The sequence below is a fragment of the Stegodyphus dumicola genome, chromosome 1, assembly GCF_044657685.1.
Source record: "Stegodyphus dumicola isolate Sdum_Otavi_A_Nest chromosome 1, ASM4465768v1".
Taxonomy (NCBI): Eukaryota; Metazoa; Arthropoda; class Arachnida; order Araneae; family Eresidae; genus Stegodyphus; species Stegodyphus dumicola.
This window is the reverse complement of record NC_140768.1, coordinates 262,867,309-262,887,979: the sequence shown is the minus strand read 5'-3', so window position 1 is coordinate 262,887,979 and position 20,671 is coordinate 262,867,309. Positions and strand designations below refer to the sequence as shown.

Genomic DNA, 20,671 nt, shown 5'->3' with positions numbered 1-20,671 from the left:
GCATAGTCGGGATAATTCCCGCCTTCTTCCTGTAATTAAAGAAAAGAGCCCATCACATCATCAACAGAAGAAATTATCAGGCAAGGAACCTATTGTTTCCCCCTTTTTTTTAATTGCTTTTCTTTTGTCTCGTTTCACTCTTTAGAATCTTTAATAGCCGCCATGTTAGGTTTAACGCCTTGGCAATGCTTATCGCAGCAATGGAATGCGATTTTCGTTCATTATAACTCGAGGCTAATCTATTTTCTAAAAGGATAAAGAATGTTGAATTATACCTAATGCTAAGACGAATAATAAGTGAGATTTCATAATTTATCAATCAAGAGCTGTTGAAAGAACAGTTGCACCATATAATGAATCACAGTTTTGTGGGGACGAGTAGATAATTTAGTTAGTCAAATAATTGACTATGGCAAAGAAAGCGAGAGTTGCCTCAGGCGTGATGGCTTCGTAAAAAGTCATTCTACAGACAACTGGTTTTTATTTACGTTATATAAAGCAAATACATCGAAAATTTCGATTAGATTGCATTAGATATTTGACATCTGCCAAAGCACGTGAAAGGTATCTGCTTAAGAGGAGACATGTCTTCTGGATGACATTTTAAGGATAATTGATTCCTATTTATGATATAAATAGGAAAATCCACTAAACTTCTCATGCAGCCAGCCCGTTTGCTGACACTGGTATTGCGAGTCGAAATATCAATATTCAGAAATTTTACCTCTTGTCCTCTGATGGGCACATAAAAATTTCATGCTGCTAGCTCTTTTCCAGGAATCCAATCCGGATTCAATAAATTAATAAGTTAAGGGCGGTCTTAGGAAGACAATATCCGAAAATTAGAAAAATTATGAGAAAAAGAAAAATTCAGAGAAAAAGAAAAATTATCTAAGAAAAAGAAAAATTATCTAAGAAAAAGAACATTCTAGCACAAAAGCATACCATCACTTTTCTTTATTACTTATGACTGTCCCATTTACGTTCTGCAAATACAATCAAGATCTTTTTGATTTTAAAAACATTATTCCTTTTTTAACAGTTTATTGTTTGCAATGACAATTTTTCATTTTCCTGTTTACCTGAAAGAAATAGTGCTTGTAAAAATAATCAACTCTTACAGCTTATATGTGTGCCAATGACTATTAAGTGTTAGTTTTAGAGATATTATGCTACATCCCATCAATTTTTGCGCCAGGGAATTAATTCATCAGTGATTTTCGTCAGTTGGAGATTATAATACCACCCACCCTCTATTAACGGTTTATTTGTTGCCACAGATAAATTTCTGAACTCAAGTTTTTCGCGTTTTGCATTTTCTTCAACCATTGTACCAGTCATTGTAGAATACAGTTTCTTTTCCGAATTTTGAGATATATAAGTAACTATAATTCAAGTATCATCTGTCGTGTCATATACAGCTGGCTTCAACTCTAGAGCAGCAGTTCCCAATCTGTACTGCACGGAAACCTGACGGCTCCTTATACATTTCCTCGGTAGCTCTAGGAAAATAAATTAAAATTAATAGAGATTAAGAAAACAATCTGAAAGATTTCTGAAAATATAAAATATAATATTTGAGGCTCCATCTTGGCGCACTTAATGATGAATTGATGATATACGTTTTCCAATTTTATCTTTTAAGTAAAATGTTCATTAAGTAACATTGCTATTACATACGGTTTCCAAAACTGAGCCTTCAAAGTGATTTCTTCATTTTTTGAATGACGTTCAGTTATTTTCTTATGATTTGTTGCTTATGTTTTGATAATGACTAAAACTTCCATCACTGATAACGTGCAACTAAGACTAAAAAAACAGAAAATAAAATACAATTAAAAGAAAGGTTTTGTATATCAAGCTTTTATTTAAAATAGATAAAATAATTAATGAACTATTAAAGAGAAAAATAATTTATCATATATTTTAATGAGGATAATAAAGTAAAAAGTTTTATTTACGGAATTCATTATATCGCGAATAATAAAAAGGTGGGACGACTAAATAACTAAATCTATTAAATTAATCGCATTGCCAAATGTATAAGCCATTATCTTTTTTAATTTGTCTTGGGATCCATGGGCATTTATTATCATATCCATTTTAAATAAACGCTTATAATATAAAAATCTTTTTAATTGTATTTTATTTCGCCTTTGCTTTTAAAAATATAAGTAAACACTATGTGAACGTGTTAATATTCATCTTTAATACAGATACAAATGAACTGAATGAAAGTAAATGAACAAATACATATGCAAATTAATGTTCTGTGCATATCTATTCATATAAAATTTCATGTTTCTGTTCCAAGAAGAACTGATTTTCAGAAATCTTTAGAAAATAAAAGCATTAATAATTTTATAAAATTACAAGGTAGAGCTGCATCGTCGAATTATGTTATTTTTAATATTTTAACAAGTTATTTGTAGTGGTTTAACATCTAATTCTTTATCGATATATTTTAGGATGAGTAGCTTATTTCTTCAGCAATACTGAACATTTAGAACTAAAGCCCTTTAAAAACGATCAACTTCATAATTTTTACTCCTAATTTCAAGAATTGTTAACATAAGCAGCAAGATCTCACTGACACCAAATAACAATAATAACCAATCATACTTTCGGGATTTCTTCTTTTTTCCCAATTTCCCAATTTTCATTTCCTGGAGGGAATGGTCATTTCTTTCAAAATTGAAGAAAACATTAGGAAAGCGTTTCAAAAATATTAACTATTAGTTGGATATAAAATACAACCTTTACATCTGTTTGAGCCTATTGTATTAGAAAAAGTGAATGTGTTTGTGCCGGGGACGTAATTCAGCTGATCAAAATCAAGGGGATTTTCCTTCTCCCACAAAGTGAAAGCATGGACAATTTCTCTATCTGCTGGGAGAAGTGAATATTTTTTGTTTACTCCTGATTCAGATGTATAATATTATGTTTTAGTTAAAGCAAAGGAGAGTTTTATATTCTCAAGTTTATATTTAGTTTAAGGTATTGTACATGTGTATTATATGTGTATTAATCTTTAAGAAAGTTTAACAATGTTTTTACCCGAAACGTTGTGCACAGTGAAGTTTTTTATTAATTCCATGAGTAGATATATATTACTGTTCATTGTTGAGCAAAAGCTATGCTGTAAAATAAGACAATTCAATAACTGATCCACCTTTGTTTAATCTTTAATATTATTACTTCCTTGTACAAAGTAAAGGAAGTATTGTAATAGCGAAAAATTTCGTGTATAATATTTCAATGAAAATACCCATTTTGACCGCTCTTAAATCCATTTGAGCGATCTTTTTGCGCGTCATCTGTACGTATGAATTTAATAAAGTACTTTTTTCACAAAAATAATTGTAAAATGGTTTTAGAATGGATTCAGAAGAGACTTTTTGTGACGTCTATACGTACGTATGTATGTATCTCGCATAACTCAAAAAAGAATAGCCTCAAAACGTTGAAATTTTGTACATGGGACTCTTATAACATTCAGTATTGCAACTCACTTTTTAGTTGCAATCGGGAGCACCAAAGTATATAAACGTATACCCACTCTTTTGTTTTACCCGGGTCGGTGAGCTCAGTTTTTTAATTCTTATATATTCGTAAGTTGCGCATTTTTTGCTTTGAATGTAATTTAATTATGTTGTTATTATGTTCTGCTTAAGTTTTTTTATGCCTTTAATTATTCTGCATGCAATAGTTGTATAATTATCAACAATTTAAAAGTTGTTTCTACTAATCCTAACGTAGCCGCCATTTGTTTACATTTGAAACTCTTTAGTAGAATAGCAAATTAAGTCAGTTTCTGCACCTTCAGTGTCTTATTGCCGAGTGAGACAAAATGTAAACTTTCAGTTCTGAGCACCAAGACGTCTGTCTTTTTTCACGTTGGCGTAATTGCTTGTTTTTGCGTAGAAACTCTATTTTAATTGAAAAAAAAAATTTAACTGTATTAACTGCATTTGGTGTTTTATGTTTTTCTGTAGTTTACAATTTGTAATGAAGATTATTTGAGTTTTTTATGTAATTTGGCGAAAACTGAATTAATTGAATGAAAAATATATCTCTAATGAAATTCGAGGAAGTGAGTTTAAATGAAACGCAGGGAAAAAATGTGTATAATTTAACAGGCCGTACAAGGAAATCATGTGGTGCCCACATCTTATTATTTAACTTCGTTTAAACTTATCGCCAAGTCTCAAAATCCAGCTACAACTTTGAATTTATTCTCTACTTATTAATTCTCGCATTCCCATTCCCATGCAATTCATACCACAGCGAGTTTCAGGCGTTCCCTTATTCGATTCGTTAGAGAATCGGAGGCTTAATAATTTAAATTACACAGTGTTCTCATTTTATAATTATAATGCATTAATTAAATCTTTCTTTATCAAATTCATTAAGAGAAAAAACTTAAATATAGAAAGTAATAATTTAAAAAAAGACATTTTCCGAAATCAATAAATTTTAGGTTTTGAATATCGGGGGAGTCCTCTAAATTCTTTAGTTATTAACATTATAACTAAACCGAACACGCTGTGTTTTAGGACAGACTGCAAATAAAGAAATTAAAGAGTAGAAACCCTTTCTTACACTTTCAAAACTAATTTAACTGTAAAATGTGATTATTGCATTTTACAGTTTAATTACTGCAATTATTATATAGTTTTCGGTAAAAATTATCTCTGTATTTGCTTACAAATTAAGTCCAGTGCAAGACTTATTCTTCATAAAATACTGGAATGGTAGTTGTATATATGTACGTTAAAAAAGTGTTCTGGAAAAAGTCAGGACTGTACTTTGTAAAACCATAAAACACGCGATTCATTCTATTTTTATCAGAAACAATTCTCTGTCTTTTCTATGATCCCTTCTTGCGGTTGGAATTATTCGAAACATTCAGCGTCGCGGTCTTAATAAATCAGAGTTCTAATTTTAGCTTTAATGACACATTTCGAGGTATATTTAGGGTTAGGAAGTATTTTATAATTTGTAGTAAAGATTCACATTCTTCTCGTGGAAGCAATTTTGTGAAGTTTATTCAAAAAGATTATTATGAGTTAATTTTATTTGTTAAAGAAATTTAGAACAGCTACCTTCTGCAACAGAATAAGTACAAGTAATTGGAATACATAACTACGAGATCTTTAATCCACTTATTGCAAGTGCTATGAATTTTTTATTATATATAAATAATTTTAGTGAAATCATATGTGAAATTGTAGTATCTTGTGTATAGCGTATCATGAAAAGTCTGAAGACACGAAGCTTTGTTAAAAATATAAGATTACAGGAGCAAGGCTATTTATCATTGAGGTAAATGGCTGTCTCTCTGTACATCGGCGAAATATCGCTAACTCTGCGAAGGTTTTGGCAACTAATTTGTGTCGCCAAATTTGGCGAGAAATCTCCAGAAGTCGCTAGACTTGCAGACCATTTGGGTGCAGTCTTTGTGTAACTGTAATTTAATAATCATAACTAGTCCCTATATATAACTATGCTACACTTTGATCTTAGACAAAAGGCCGAGAAGGGATTCCTGTATGTAACTGTAACCGTATTCAGCCCTTTGATGTAACTTTAACCGTATTTTCGTTCAAGTAATTTTGGGAAATGGAAGGTGCTAGAGATTTCTCTGCTGTGGGGAGAAAACTAATCCCGGAGAGAGCATCAGTTCTCAGTTTTAGTTCAGAGCTGACTTCTGGGTATTGAGAGATCTCCGCGAGAGCCTTGCCTGTTAGATACGCTTTGCATTGCGTTGTGTTTAGCGTTCTTAGTAGTTTGAAATGTAATTATTAATTGTGCTCTGTGATACCGAGAACAACTGTAGGAGTGCTTTTGTGGAAAGTTCTAGATCTGTAAAGTGTTTCTTTGGAGGAAATAAATTTTATCAAGCTATCTTCGGTTCTGCGTGCATTCAATCTATTACGAACCCGTACGCATGTAAGAATTTTCGGTGTCGGAAGAGGGATTCGAACCCCCGCCCACATTGGAATAGATACAATGAGATCTTTCATCCACTTATTGCAAGATTATTTAAAAGTTATTTGGATATGACTAAGCAAACGTGGCATTTGGCAAAGAGGGAGGTACGCCTTTGTGGGGAATCTTCTAAGGTAAACTGTCTCGTAATCACATCACACATGAGGAATAAAAACGATGAATAACTATGTGTTCGAAACCGGTCCAACTAACAGTATTCAGCGATCTTAACCACTCGCCAACTGTTGGGGGTTCCAGTTATTTCAAATATAAATATATAATAAAGGTAATAAGTTTGGAAACACTGTTGTTAAAAAAATTTTTTCTTCATATCGCATTTATTTCGTTTAATTTTAAATTATTTTTTTACTCTTTTCTTCCTTATTACCATTTATTTTCTCTCACAGATGATTTTTTCTATTTTCAATGATAATATTTTCTAACAAATATAGTCAATTTTACATTCTACCAAGTAATATTTAAGTTCGAACTGATCTTCTAAAAATCGATTTTCTAATTTTGATTTTAAAAAATAAAGTGAATATTGCTGATTTAAAAAAAATGCAATGTATTTAGGTTTGAAATGCCCAAGATGATAAATTAAGGAAAAAGATGTAAAATACCCTTTTTTTTTAATAGTTTTTAAGAAGTTTCTTTTAAGTAGCTTTAAACTGACACTTTTAAGTATTTATTCCAATCATTATGCTGGATATATAGCTATAGTATTTCGTGTCAGCACTTCCTTTCAAAATTGCATCTGTTAGCATTAAAGAATTTCAGAGATGAGTTCGAAGGACGTTTATTTGAGCATATTCGCGGAGAAAAATTTCTGTGCAAGATTCTTATTAGTAAAGTCTGTCCCCAGCTAAACATGACATAATTCGAAGTTTAGTTAACATGCAAGTCGATAAAAATATCGCAAATAACTTTCTTTGCATTTAACATATAAATTAAATTCAAAGTAAGAAAAAGATATATTACCTACTTCTAAACACAGCAATACATTATGAACGCACATGCACCTTATATGTAAACTCAGATTTACTACGTGTACATTTCACAGCTTCATTTAGATTGCAAAAGCCCATTTTTCTTCTTCTGTGTAACTAAGACAAATTAAGTAGGCTATTGTTAATTACCCTTTAGATCTAAAAGGAGAACAAACATTTAAATTGAGTAGTTCTTACCCCTTCTTTAAGCCCACAAAAGAATAAAAGAAAACAAGCAGTTCAAGGTTACCACAATCGTGTTTCTTTTTGTATACCTCGTTCCACAAACAATATGCCAACCGCAGTCCTTGTTCCAAATTCTAAAAAATATATGAAATGTTTATTACTCTTCCGTTCTTTTCATGTCTGAGACAGTCAGATGCTAGATGGGTTGTAGGAAAAAAAGGGTGAAAAAAACAATTGGCAGGGTTCTCCCGAGAACTGGTGAAGAGAAATGAAGGAAACCAAACCTTTGGTTCAAAATAAACATAACGATGGGATGGAGAATCTGCAGCTATGACGGGTAAAAAAACACAGGTCTTGTGCATTATTTTGTCGTCTAGCGTTAATGAGAGGGAATAAGAATAAATGATTCGTGCCGACGAAGAGTTGGGCGGCCGGGAATCAAGTTCGGAGTTAGCGCTATGGTTCGTTTGAAACGTGGTGATGATTCACGTGAAACTTGGTAATAGATGTGAAATGCTCTCTGTGACTGCGGAGAGAAGCCAGAATTTAAACGACAGAATTTAATGATAGGTATAAGTTAGTAACGTTACCATGGAATAGGAGTCTTCATAACCAATTTTATACCCTTTGAAATACTTTTTTGCTCTCTTATTAGAACCCAAACTAGTGATAAATCATTGAAGTTATATTAAGTATAAGCCGTCCAGACGGGAAAGTGGTTAGCGATACTTATTGTCCGAAAGGCCCGGGTTCGAATTCTAGAGAAGGCATGAATGTAAATTATCTGTCCCTTCATAGGAGGCAAAGGTGGCCCACCTATTAGATGCTTCCATCGCTTCCGGCCTTAGTATTGGCCAAAGCCTGTAACGACTAACGCCTGCCACTGGAGGGAGGGGGGAATAAACAAATTGTAAATTTGAGAATTATCCTACCAAATATAAGAGCATTGCCACCTTCGTATGATTTACAATAAAGGAAATTAACGTACATTTCATTCTATTACGTCATCAGTTTGAAAAATCACAAATATTATATGAGGAGAGAGATAAACGCTTTATCCAGCTATTAAGAACCTGGAAAGAAAAAAAAAGTTTCTGATGAACACTTCTTGACAAAGTTTAGAATTTCATGCTTTAAAGTTGCTATTTAAGTGTAGGGATAAAATGAACCTACTGGACATGTGCCGCATTACGTCTGCAAGGACCTGACTGCTGCTATCTTCTTGGTTACAGAACATACGACACTGATAAACAGGTTTGACCCTGAGTCAAAACGATAAAATAATGAGTGGGAATCCGGGAAGACAAAAGAATTCATCATTTAAACTTACCATCCAAAATAATGATCATTGTCTTTTACAACACCATAGGAAATGTGCCTTAAGAAATTCGTATATGATGAACAAGTATTCGTATATGATGAAGTAGTAGCAAAATTTTGCTACTATTTTGCTTTCAAAACGTCTTAAAAATTTCTTAAACTTTTGTGTTAGAGAATACATGAGAGCAGAAGGCCAGGAAGAGTATGCTTTTCCTTTTATCATAATTTTTTTATTACACGACCTCACTGTTCCAGCAATTTGTTCGAAAAGCACATTTAAAATAAACCTGCCTGATTTCGTAAAATGCCTTACTTCGTGATACGAAACAATGAAAATTTTGTGGCCATAAGCATTGCTATGGTGGCCCTACTCAGAGTGTTACATGGACCTTGTAAAGGCGGCCAACGCAAATAGGTTTTCTCTTTCCTTCCGATATACCGAGGACGGCACCCTGACACAGCCGGAGATATTGGGACGGCTAAAAAAATTTTGCTATGGCTTGTTATTGCTGCCTTATAATTTTCATTTGATATGGCTAGTTTTATTTCTTAAAAACGTAGCCAATAAATGCAAATGTAACGTTTAATACTCGGCTTTGATTTCAATAAATCCATAGATTTCAATAGTTTTTAAACTATAAGCCTGGTTCTGAGAATTAATTTCTCTTTTCGAGAATAGCTCTGTAAGTTGCAGTAATAGTTTTCAGGTAAATTCAAAGAAAAATTCACTCATTATTATTATTATTGTTATTTCAAGGCGATACACACTGTGCAATGAGAGTGAAGGTATCGTAATCTTGAAATTTTAAAAATGTACTGGTGTACAAAAATAAAAAAAAAAACTTTTAGCATTTGATCAATATTCAACAGAACTGTTAGTGAAATTTTGCATCGACATAGGTTGATATAATGTAGTATATTATATAAAAGAGTCAGAAATGAGGTAGGTAGACCAGATAGATGGATAATTTAATTTAACTTATTTTTCCCAATTACAATTTATTTAATTTTCTGAATTGTGCATTTTTTAGCTTAGAAACATGCTTTCTCCTTTACATTTATCATTACACTGCCCCCTTACGATGATGTTCCGAGAAATATAAAATCCCTTTTATTTATTTATTTTTATTTAATATTTTAAATTATTCTTTCGTTAGGTTCGTGTTTGAGGTGATTTTTTTGGTTCTGGTATCTTTTTCATCCCGCTTGGGTTTGTTTGTTTTGGAATTACTCTCGCTTTGATTGTTTTTCGGGGTAAGGGATTTTCACAGAATTTTATTTTTGAAGTTTTTTCGCTGGTGTCAACTGATGCAGTGATTGTTTTCACTTTTTTGCAGATTTGAAAACTAATAATAATAATCATTCCTTTTTCTGCTTAGCCAAACTAAATAAAATAATTGAATTTTGTTTTGTTTTGATTTTAATTTAATTATATATACATATATATTTAAATAGATATGGATAGATAAATAGAGAGAAATAAATAAATTAACTTATCAGTAAAATTAACTTATCAGGACTGGTTGATCGTCTAATCTGTTTAGGAAACATCTAATAATCCTGAATGGGAACAGGGAGCTTACTCAAGCTATGATCGAGTATGTGTGGAATGGACAACACAAGCAGGAAGGGTTAACTTTACCCTTTATTCCCCACGACATTACATGCGTTCCCGCACTTCGGGATACAAAGACCAACCACTTGTGGTCTGGACGTAAAAATATAAGAACTACTAACTAACTAAATTTAAATAAAAGCTAGCTTTGAATACTTTACACAGATGACTATTACTAAGGTTGGCCTTCCAGATTATTACGTATGTAGAACGTAAACTGCAGAAAACTACAATACGTCTTAGATATCAAGAGAATTAAACCTCTTGCCTTAAAGGCGGACAGCAGCTGATTGAAAGCTCGCGTGAAGTACAGTGGCAAGGCGATTCACTCTCTCTCCATCTAACTTTGTTCTTGGAAAAAAGCCACAACTTAAATACTTAAGCGTTAGCAGGAACAATTTTCATAAACCGATTAACGCGTTTATTCTGACCGAAGTGGAAAATAAGAGAGGACAGTAAAGTTTCAAAACAAAATAAACGTTAGTCAAACATAAGATCCTTACAAACTGAGGGTAAACTGCAGTTCTGAAAAAACGAAAATAGGGCTCTAAATATCTTTCCACAACCTTGAGTAGTTACAGAACCTCCATGATCTGAAGACTTCTAGCTGTGGAGATTGCACGCTCCGTCCCCTCGCTCTATGGAACTCCAGCTTTTATGGAAAGTTAGTGAGTGATCCATGAGGTAAAGCACTTCTCAGTCAGGTGATATTCGAAAAAATTAATATTTTATGTGCTAGGGATTTCATTTTGTAAATGATCTTATGTAAATTTGCCCAAAACATTTTAATTATAATTTCGATAACAAACGAGAATAAGTAGATCAAGCGTAATACAGTATACATTTGTTTTGTATTATTCACATTTCTTTCATCAGAATGACTTAAGTTATGCATACCTTCCTAACATACAAAATATATTCGTCCTACATGCCTGTGAATGCACATTTTTCCTGACATAATCCTTAGTATAACGAAGTTAGCAGGATTATCCTACATTTATTCACCGAGCTTATTCTGCCCAAGTACACCACTTTCAGAGAACAGTTTTGATAATGCGCAATTCATAGATCTTCCATACACTTCTGTCTAATTTTTTTTCACTTTCAATAACGTGAACAAAAAAAAACGCAAACAGGCATTGTTCTTTATATAGAGAGATTTTTTAAATTTACAAATTTTTGATTAGGAAATTGCGATTTGAAAGCGAGCAAAAGTAACACTTTTCGAAATAAAGCATTTTTATCTTCAACGTGCGAGACTGCTGCCACTCGGAAAAATGAGTAGTTAGTGTTTTCAGAGTTTTTAATTAATATCTCGGCTGATTAAAGTCGTACGAAGATGGGAATAGTCGAAATAGCTTCCTACGAAGTTTTAGAATCGGGAATAATATATTTAATATTTGGCAATGCTATTTTTATTTCATTGTAAAACTTAAAAGATTTTTATTAACAAACTCTACGATTTGAAAGCCAGCAGTGGCAAGACTTCTCGAAACAAAGCAGATTTTTCTCTCCAGCGTACGAGACTGTTGCCATTCGGAAAAATGAGGGCAAAAATTTGCGTTTTTCCGAGTTTTTAATTAATATCTCTGATTTTAGTTATTTTTTGTTTTTGGAAAAAAGTGCACGTTGACCTTTCCCAGGACTCAGAAAAGAATTGTAGAAAGTTTGATGACGATAGCTATAGTATTGACTGAATTAACCGCTAACAAACACACAAACACACAGACATTCTTCTTTATATACAGATAGATAGAAGATGAATTTCCGTGATTCAAAGGTACAAAATACCTCTTCTTCTACTAAATAGTCTTCTGAGTTTTTATTTTCAGCTAGGAATAGGGTAATGGAAATAAGTAAATTGTTTGTAGGTTGTAAATGTCTTTCGGAAAAATTGACTAAGCATTATTTATAACGGCGTTTGAATGAAAATAACTTACATTAAATGGGACTCAAATTGTATAATATTTATCCCCAAATTAAGGAAAATAAGACAGAAGGCTGACAAGGTCTCCTTTTTACATAAATTCGTTGCTTCATTAAGTAATTGAACGGATATTTAAACATCAGAAATTTCATAAAATATTATATTTATATTTTTTTCAATTTCTTGACGCTACTCTGTATATCCTTTAGAGGGACAATTGATGGTATAATGCACATTAGGAATCGCTGGGAAAGAAAGGTTTGTTTAAAGCAACAACCAACATGAGTCCGACAAGTGTAAATGCAATCTTCACGACATTTGCTCCTAGAACGACAGACCAATCCATCAAAAAAGTCGAAAGCTCCATAAATGTGATTGCCTTTCGAGAAACGTCGCGTACCGATCGCAAATAACGATGGATTCATTTTTCTTCCCCGTGCATTTGCAGTATCCTATTTTTTCCTTCCACATCAATGTGAAAAATGAATGATGGATCGTTTTCATAAACGTAAACAATTAAGGAAATGTTACGTTTGTATAGACACTAATTTAAAATAGTCAAGTTTAATTTTAATACATTTATTTTGTTAAAAAGTTAATTATGTTTCGTATTTCGGGTTGCTGGTGCTCATTCGCAAGCTGATACCTTTGTATTGCCAGTTTCAGCGCAAAATACTAATGCGCTGTTCCTGGCACTTTAATGAACTTCCAGTTGAGATAACTCTATAGGTATCTCTATCTATACCTGCGGAGAAATTCAACATCAAGGAATGAAGGAATTAAAAATTAAATGAGGTCCAAGCCTTGATGATTTTATGAAATTCTAATACATGTAGGTAGTGTCTATTTCAAGTTTATATTGCGAAGGGCTGCAGAAATTTCTTTGGCTGCGAAGATTAAAAACGTAGAAATTTTTATGCAGTAAAAACTGCTTAAAATTGGGAAATGTCAAAATGATGTGAATAAAGGAAGAGAAGTATGCCTGAATACGTGTGGCACAAACGTAACATGTTTCAGGTTGGTAGACAAAAATCACACGACACATGGACTGTATTTCCTGTAACTTTATTTAATTACACTATTTCCAAATATGAAATCAGCGATGCGAAAATGCGATACAAAGTACGCGAGCCATTCTACTGGTTGTCACAAACACAATATTCTATCAACCACTAGTCTTGTTGCCACATGCAAAAAGTAGAAAAAAGAAACTTACACATATTCTAAAACGATAACTCATAGATCAATTATCTTAAACTTCCGGTGGGAGCGGACTGATGATTCAGCCATCAAATAAACAAGCAATCTTACTTTTTACACGCTGCTTGCAGTACTCACATGAACAATGTGGGTGGTGTAGAAGCGAATATTGAAATCCATATCTACGTGTTCTTATTTGAAATTATAGGCATAGTCATCTAAGTCGTTTAAAAAGGCTTTACTGAAGAAGTCATTGCAAAATTTACAGATGTATCAACAATCAGGCGATGTTCAGATCTTTGTAAATTATTTCATTCCTAACGAACCAGGCATTCATGGTTATTTTTATGCTGAAAAGATCTGAGACTTTTTTAGGTTAGTTTTGGAGTGGCACTCCAGGCAGGCGACGCATAGGTTAGGATAGGCTGAATGATTTTAGTGTAGCTTCGTTTTTTACCTGTAAGGTCTGAAGTAGCAGCTGTCAAGTAGCCTTTTTAATTTTAGAAGTCATCCCCGTGGTTTTAACGATGGCACTGGCGACATGGGCACTCAAGGTGAATGTTCCGCTAAAACAGATCCCAAACAGTTTGCTTTGTTATTCGAACAGATTCGTTAAAGAGAGTAAGTCATTAATAACTCGTTTTTTCTTTTGTCTTTTGATGAGTAGGAGTTTCGATATGGGGGCGTTAATGGAGGCTCTCCAATTTGAGCGCGAATCCACTGTCTAGTACATCCTGCTCCGAATTCTTGCTACAGCATGATTAGGCTTCAGAGATTTCGAAAATATGGCAGTATCATTCGCGTAATAGGTGAGATAGTTTATATCATTTTCAAAAATAGGAAAGTCTTTACACCAAATAAGGAATAGAGCCAAGAATGGAGCCTTCCGGCACTCCAGGTTTTTAATTTCGGAGTAGTAGATGCTTCACCTGATGCTGAAGGAGAGCTGACTGAGAAATGAATTGATTAAAAGGATAATTTCATAGCTAATGTTGATGAGATTGTACTGGAGGCCGTTGCGGCAGGCGTGGTCGAAAGCTTTTGCCACGTCCAGTATAAAGAACGCTACTACCTCTTAGGTATGAACTGCCGCGCTGACGAACTCAACAAAACGGACCAGTTCCATAGAGGTTGATAGATACTCGTATTTCCTGACTTTGAACTGTGAAAGTTTTGCGGCGAGAATATGATCCAGTCTATTAAAAGTAATGTTGGAAGATTTTTGCAAGTTAAGGCAGAAACAAGCTGATCGATATAAAGATTTTAACTTTGGAATTGTCTTTGGGATGAGTGGGTGCGTTTCCATGCCGCAGGGAAATAATTAAGACAAACGCTATAAACATTGCATATTTTTTAAACAACGTTCTTAGGTAGAGATTTAATTATTTTATTGGAGACTCCGCCTTTTCGCGGGGCTTTTCGGTTTCTAGAGTGTTAATAATTCCCTTGATTTCTGCGAGAGTCATAAAGAAAGTTAGATTTTGATTAGAGGGTTTAAGACAGCAGTTTTAACAGTGTTGATAAGTTCTCGGATGAAAGTGGATTGCTTGGACGTTGGTTTGGCTGAAATTACTGTTTAAAGTGGTTTGTGAAGGCCCGTGCAGACATACGTAATATTCGTGTTAATAGACTTATTGTTACATCCGCTGCTTTTTGTATGAAACCCTCGAAGGCACTATCTTCGGTATTAAGATTCTCAGTTTCAGTGTTCCAGGAGGCTTACCTGTGTTCAGTGATCATGTTTTTGGTCACCCAATTAAACCTATTGTTTCCTATCTTGTGTTCCTATCAATTCTGCCCATTGTTCCTGTGAGCAGATGAGCACTTTTCTCAATCTGTTGCGTTCGAGTATGAGATTTCTGATTCATAGGGTAATTTAAATGAGTGAACTTTGGGGCTCTCTTGCGACGATAACTTTATTGTGAGTATTGGTTATTGCTCTTTGGATGGAAGAGATGACGTCGTCGATTTCCTTGAGGGTGCAAAGGGAGCCGAGATAGAAAGGGTGCTTTTGAATATTTTCCCTGAAAGCAGTCCAGTTTATAATTTTCATGAAGCTGGCGTTTTGCTCTGTGTGAATACCTGTATACGCGATTATCGACACATGATCTGAGGAATGATAACTGACTACTTCAGAGAAGAGTGAGGTATCTGAGGTGCTGATAAAAATATCTAAAATGGCCATATTACCTGATATAAACGGGACGAAACATGGAATTGTCAGGAAAGGGGAGAGAAAATTGTAAAGGATATCTTCGTTCTTATTTCATCTGCGACATCCCCAGCTAACGTGTTTGGCATTTAGGTCATCGCTAAACATTGTGGGCAGATGGTTGCTGTTCAAGAGCTGAAGAAATTGAGAGAATTCTGCAGTTTTAAATGCGGGGGATTGTAAAGGAAACAGAAGACCAACTTGCCCCAACTTGAAGACTGTGTGTTCATTCTGCCCTTCTAAAGAATTATTTGAAGTCAGAAAGCAGGAGCTGTTGCTGCATTTGACAAATATTGCAATTCAGCCTTCCCCTTGTCTTATTCTGACACAGAAAAAGGTCCTGCAGTTTGTAATGTTTTGCGAATAAGATAGGGTAGCATGTGTTTTGGTGATGAGCACGACATCGACGTTATTTGGTTAAGGAAATCCTAAAATTCTTCAACCTTGTTAGTTAGGTTCTGCGCGTTCCTATTTAGGATACTCTTAAGGTTTAAGGGGTTTAATGTTTAAGAAAGGTTTTTGGAAGCAGGCAAGATGAAAAATAAAGAAACGCCTTCGCCGCGAATCGAACAGCGGACCTCTGGAATACGCGCCCAACGTTCAGACCACCACACCACGAATGCATGCTAGGAAAGCGGGAGAAATAAATACCTTATAAGAGTTTAAGCTGCAGTTGAAGAGGTTTTCCTGCTAATGGGTTTACTCTCATTTCTGGCATTATTAATAATATTTCTGGCATTATCAACTAATGTTGGCTCCTCTGCCGTGTGTTTAATGGATTGGAGGAAAGTCAATTTTTTAAGAGGATGATTAAGTCAGCGAGATTTTATATTACCTTTTTTTATTTGATAATAGCGTTGGTGAATTCTCCGCTCTAAAGGCAGGTCTCTCTGCCTCGGCATGAGTCTTTTTTATTACAAAACCATCTTCAAATTTTCGAATGTTTTTACTGAGATTGGATGTCTGCCTTGAATTGACTTCACACCTCCTTCAGTTTGAGGTGTGCATTCCTAGATAATTGTAGCACTTAGGGTCTTTAACCTTAGGTTTATCATAATCTTTGCTTTCGTGCTCTCCGGCATACTCGCAGCATCGTGGGGGATGAAGCTCGAGCACGATTCAAACATTGATACCGGTAACAATGATTTGGCCCATGCCGACCTCTGTGTTGTGCAGCTTTCACACGCAAGTAACTCTGAATCTTTGATTACAATCCTCAGGATGTCCTGCTGTTAGGGAGAACAATTAGGAAAAGGGACATTTTTTCATGCCTTTCCATCTTCTTCTTGACCATGAATTCAGTGAAACCCTCTTTTATACTATGATCATCATACCTTTCCTTTCATTTCAGAAGAAAACATATGATATAATTACATGTTGTTAAAGCATTCACAGATTCGTGAAGACAATCAAACAATTCTATAGACAAGCGAAACAAAATATTACTATGAATCTGAAAAAATAAAGACGGCGAAAGAAAATTTAATGCAGCTGATATGCATTTGTTATGTTTCATTAAATAACACACGAGAAATAATTTACAATTTAAATAAAAAGGGGGAAAGCAAAATACCTTTAAAAATAAATTAACTTGAATAGACTGAATACTTTAATTCCCTTTATTACAGAATTAGTACTCTTAAATTTCTGATTTGAAATTTATGGTAGTCATTATTATGAATGACAAATCAAAAGTGTAAAATTCATAGATAAGTAAAACAAATTGATAAAAGATGCTTTGTATAAAACTTTGTGGTTTCTCATGACGTTAAACATTTTATTATCTAAAATCTTCATATTCCGATATTAGGATTTTGTATCTATATAGATAGGAAAGAGAAAGCGAGTATAAACATGCAGTTTTTCGAGGGAAAAAAGTATCATTGTAAATTAATGTTATCCAATCAAGAGTTGTACATCAGCTTAAAATTTTTCCACTTCCCAAATTTAGTGTTTGTTGGAAACTACATCTTTACATTTCCTCAGCTAATTATGTGAACGAGAGTATAAACATAATCTTGTTGTTTCAATTACATTTCACTTACGTTTTAGTGGATACAGGTCGAATTCTTCCCTCAGTTATTTTGAAGAATTTTAGAACGATGTTTCGTTTTTGGTTAAGATTTGTGTGACTAATGTTCATAGAAAGCAAGAAAGTTTTATTTTTACAGTAATTTTGAGATGCTCTGTAGAGAAAGTATAGTATATAAAAACATTAGAGACTTAGTTTTAGAATATTATGATTTTATGACTTTAGAAAGGTTATATATTCATCTGAAATGAAGTAAATGATACTCGTTCGTGATTGTCTTCAAATAAACGTTTGTGAATTTAGTAAATGAAATGTTTCTTCTGATTTGATGTCTTTATACCATTTTCGGACAGGGTTTGTTTATCGCTGATTATGCACTAATCATTTCATTAAATTGTTAGCTTTTTTCCCCATCTATCTGGCTAACGATAGTCACAGAAGTTGGTTCTAGTCTTTACGTTAATACTTAAAAATCAGAGACATGTGTTTAAATATATTCTCATCCATGCCAAAAAGATGTCACGTCTCTCAGACAGCCGACTAAGCCGTCAGATGAATAAACGCCGTTGCTGATGTTCAGGCTAGTTTATCTTCCTTCTTTCTGCTTCTGCTTCAGCGTTCTTGACTTAACGGAATGGGGAAAATTAAACTTTTTTATACTTAGTATTTATCAACCTTGAAACCTGAAGATGGATTTGCCTACTGAAGTCTTACATACTTTCTACGGTTTTCAGTCTGTCTTAAAAATTTATATCTACTTTTTTATGTCACAGAATAAAGCCGTGGTAAAGAAATGGCTCATTTGGATTGCGTACTTACCTAATATTTCGTCGCTAAATCGTAAAGTAAACATTTTTTTTTCCCGGCAGATTAAATTTCACAAAATTTACTCCTTTTTAGTTTAGTATTTCTTTTTCAAACTGATAGCTTCGTCATAAACAGAATTCGCCAGTATTCGTGTAGATAAGATTCCTGAATGCTGGTAGTTTCTCATTGTTTCAGGTAATGGGCTGCCTTTACGGTGATTTCTCCATCTGCAATGGTAATACGAGGCAATTTCCTTGAAAACTCATCCGTGAAGGTATCTCTTGGACCCATAGCCTCGCGTTTGCCAAAATCGTTTAAATAAAGTATTTATTTTTATTTGGGCCGAATTGGGTTGTGGCAGTGAAGTTAAAGTTCTGAAGGCTCGCATATAATGCTTTGCTTTTCTTTTGAATGCATACTTCTTTATCAACATTTTCACAGAAGAAACAGAGCACAAAGCCTCTAAGTTGCATTGAGCGATTACATGCAGTCTTATGTTGGCATACATTTTTGAATAAAACTCTCAATTTCGAAGAAGATCAGCCATAAAGAGATCCTTCTTCTGCAGAAAATGTTTGCAAAAATGGGAAGATGGACAAATATTGTGTATAAAACGCAAACGGCGAAGTAAAGCAAAAACGAGCGTAATGTTATCTGTCAAAGATAGCGCTAAAGAATAAAATGGTTGGCTTTCCTTGTAAAGTGGTTGTCGCTCCTCCCACTTTTGCAAAACACTTTTTTTGTTCGTTAAGAGGAGAGACTTAAATGCCCGAACACTCTTGAAATCAAATGAATTTTATTCAAAATTGACACCAATCTAAGATTATTTTTTATCTAATTTTAAAGTTCAGAATATTTTTGGCCAAGAACAATGAGATTAATTACATAACGGATGCAGATTTAGAGGACAGAAATCGTTCAAGCAGAAAATATAATGCTAAAAGACAGTAATCTGTGATTTACATGATTCTTATGGCCAACAGAAAGTTCAGAGTGAAATTAGAAGTGAAACATGCCACTGTTAGGTTTAAAATTACGCAAAAGAAACAATCTTATGTTGACATAAATTTTGAATACGACTCTATCAGTTTCGAGGGTGATCACTCATAGAGAGATCCCTCATCTTCAAGAGCAAAAAATGTTTGCGAAGATGGGAGGATGGGCAAATATTTTGTATAAAAATCAAACGCCGAAGCAAAGCAAAAACTAGCGTTATGTCATCTGTCGAAGGTAAAGAATAAAATGGTTGGCTTCCCTTGCAAAGTGGTTGCCGCTCCTACCAATTTTGCAAAACAAATTTTTTGTTTCTTTGTTTGTTCCTGAAGAGGAGAAACTTATGTCCGAACACTCTCGAAATCAAAAGAATTTTATTCAAAATTTACACTAATTTAAGATTTTGTTTATCTAATTTTAAAGTTCAAAATATTTCTGGGCAATGGCTATGAGGTTAATTATATAACAGATGTATACAATGAAGAAGTTAATAGCGCGGATATAGAACGAAATGGGTAATAGAACTATGGCAGTGAAAAAGCAAACTGTTTTATCAAAAGAGATTAAAAATCACCAACAAAATAAAATTATAGTACTTGATACTGTTACTTATTTTCCTGAGGTGAAATGGTTAGTTTAATTCCGTTATTCCTTCCACAGCATTTTAATATATATTGTGGTTGTTTTATTACTCTGTGTAACCTAAACGTTTTTACAGTACTTTGTAAAAATAGTGGCACAGATTGCTTGTTTGGTTAACTGATCAAGACAAAACACATGAGACCGAACTGTCTAAAGGAGGATCACCACCGTGTAGGGACTTTCTGAAAGAAACTGGCCCATATTCATGTTACATATGAGAAAAATCAACAGCAGCAATAAAAAGATACATTTATATGCCTTATAAATATCATATCATTAATTTTAGGGTGATGCGTTCTTAAGTATGACAGAATTGTCTTTTACTGATTAACACTTAGCGTTTATTGGTTAATAAATGTAATTTCCATTCTAAATATTTACAGTTGTATATGGATTGTTAAAACAAGTCGAATGTGCTCTACGATTACCTTTTATTTGATTAACTGTTATCATTTATTGATTAATACAAACAATTGCTATTCTAAATATTAGTAATTGTGTAAGGTGTATGTTAATCTTATAAAAGTTATTTTTAGTTTTGAAACCATTTCCTTTCAATTCTTGTTTCCCACTTACATGTCCCTACCAGAATACGTCTTTAGAATAGCTCTGAATGCAAATGAGTTAGAAGTAGTATTTAAAGGAAGTTCAACTTACTTCGAAAGAACGTGCTTAGGAATCCTTAATGGCGCGTGTTTGCCTACTGGTACTTCGTTCTTGAATCTATAAATGCTCTGCCGTATTGTACGTGCCTGTT

The 20,671-nt window shown here is 33.7% G+C and overlaps 1 protein-coding gene and 1 long non-coding RNA gene across 2 annotated transcripts in view; one reads left to right on the top strand and one right to left on the bottom strand.

Annotated features, from left to right (window-relative positions):
- The window catches only part of LOC146999541 (uncharacterized), a 385,339-nt gene that overhangs the window by 265,562 nt on the left and 99,106 nt on the right, over positions 1-20,671 (top strand). The window lies entirely within an intron of this gene.
- The window catches only part of LOC118192082 (uncharacterized), a 28,959-nt gene continuing 9,228 nt past the window's right edge, over positions 941-20,671 (bottom strand). Inside the window, exon 2 of the long non-coding RNA XR_015044370.1 lies at positions 941-1,502. This is a non-coding gene — a long non-coding RNA (uncharacterized LOC118192082). The remainder of the gene's footprint in view (positions 1,503-20,671) is intronic.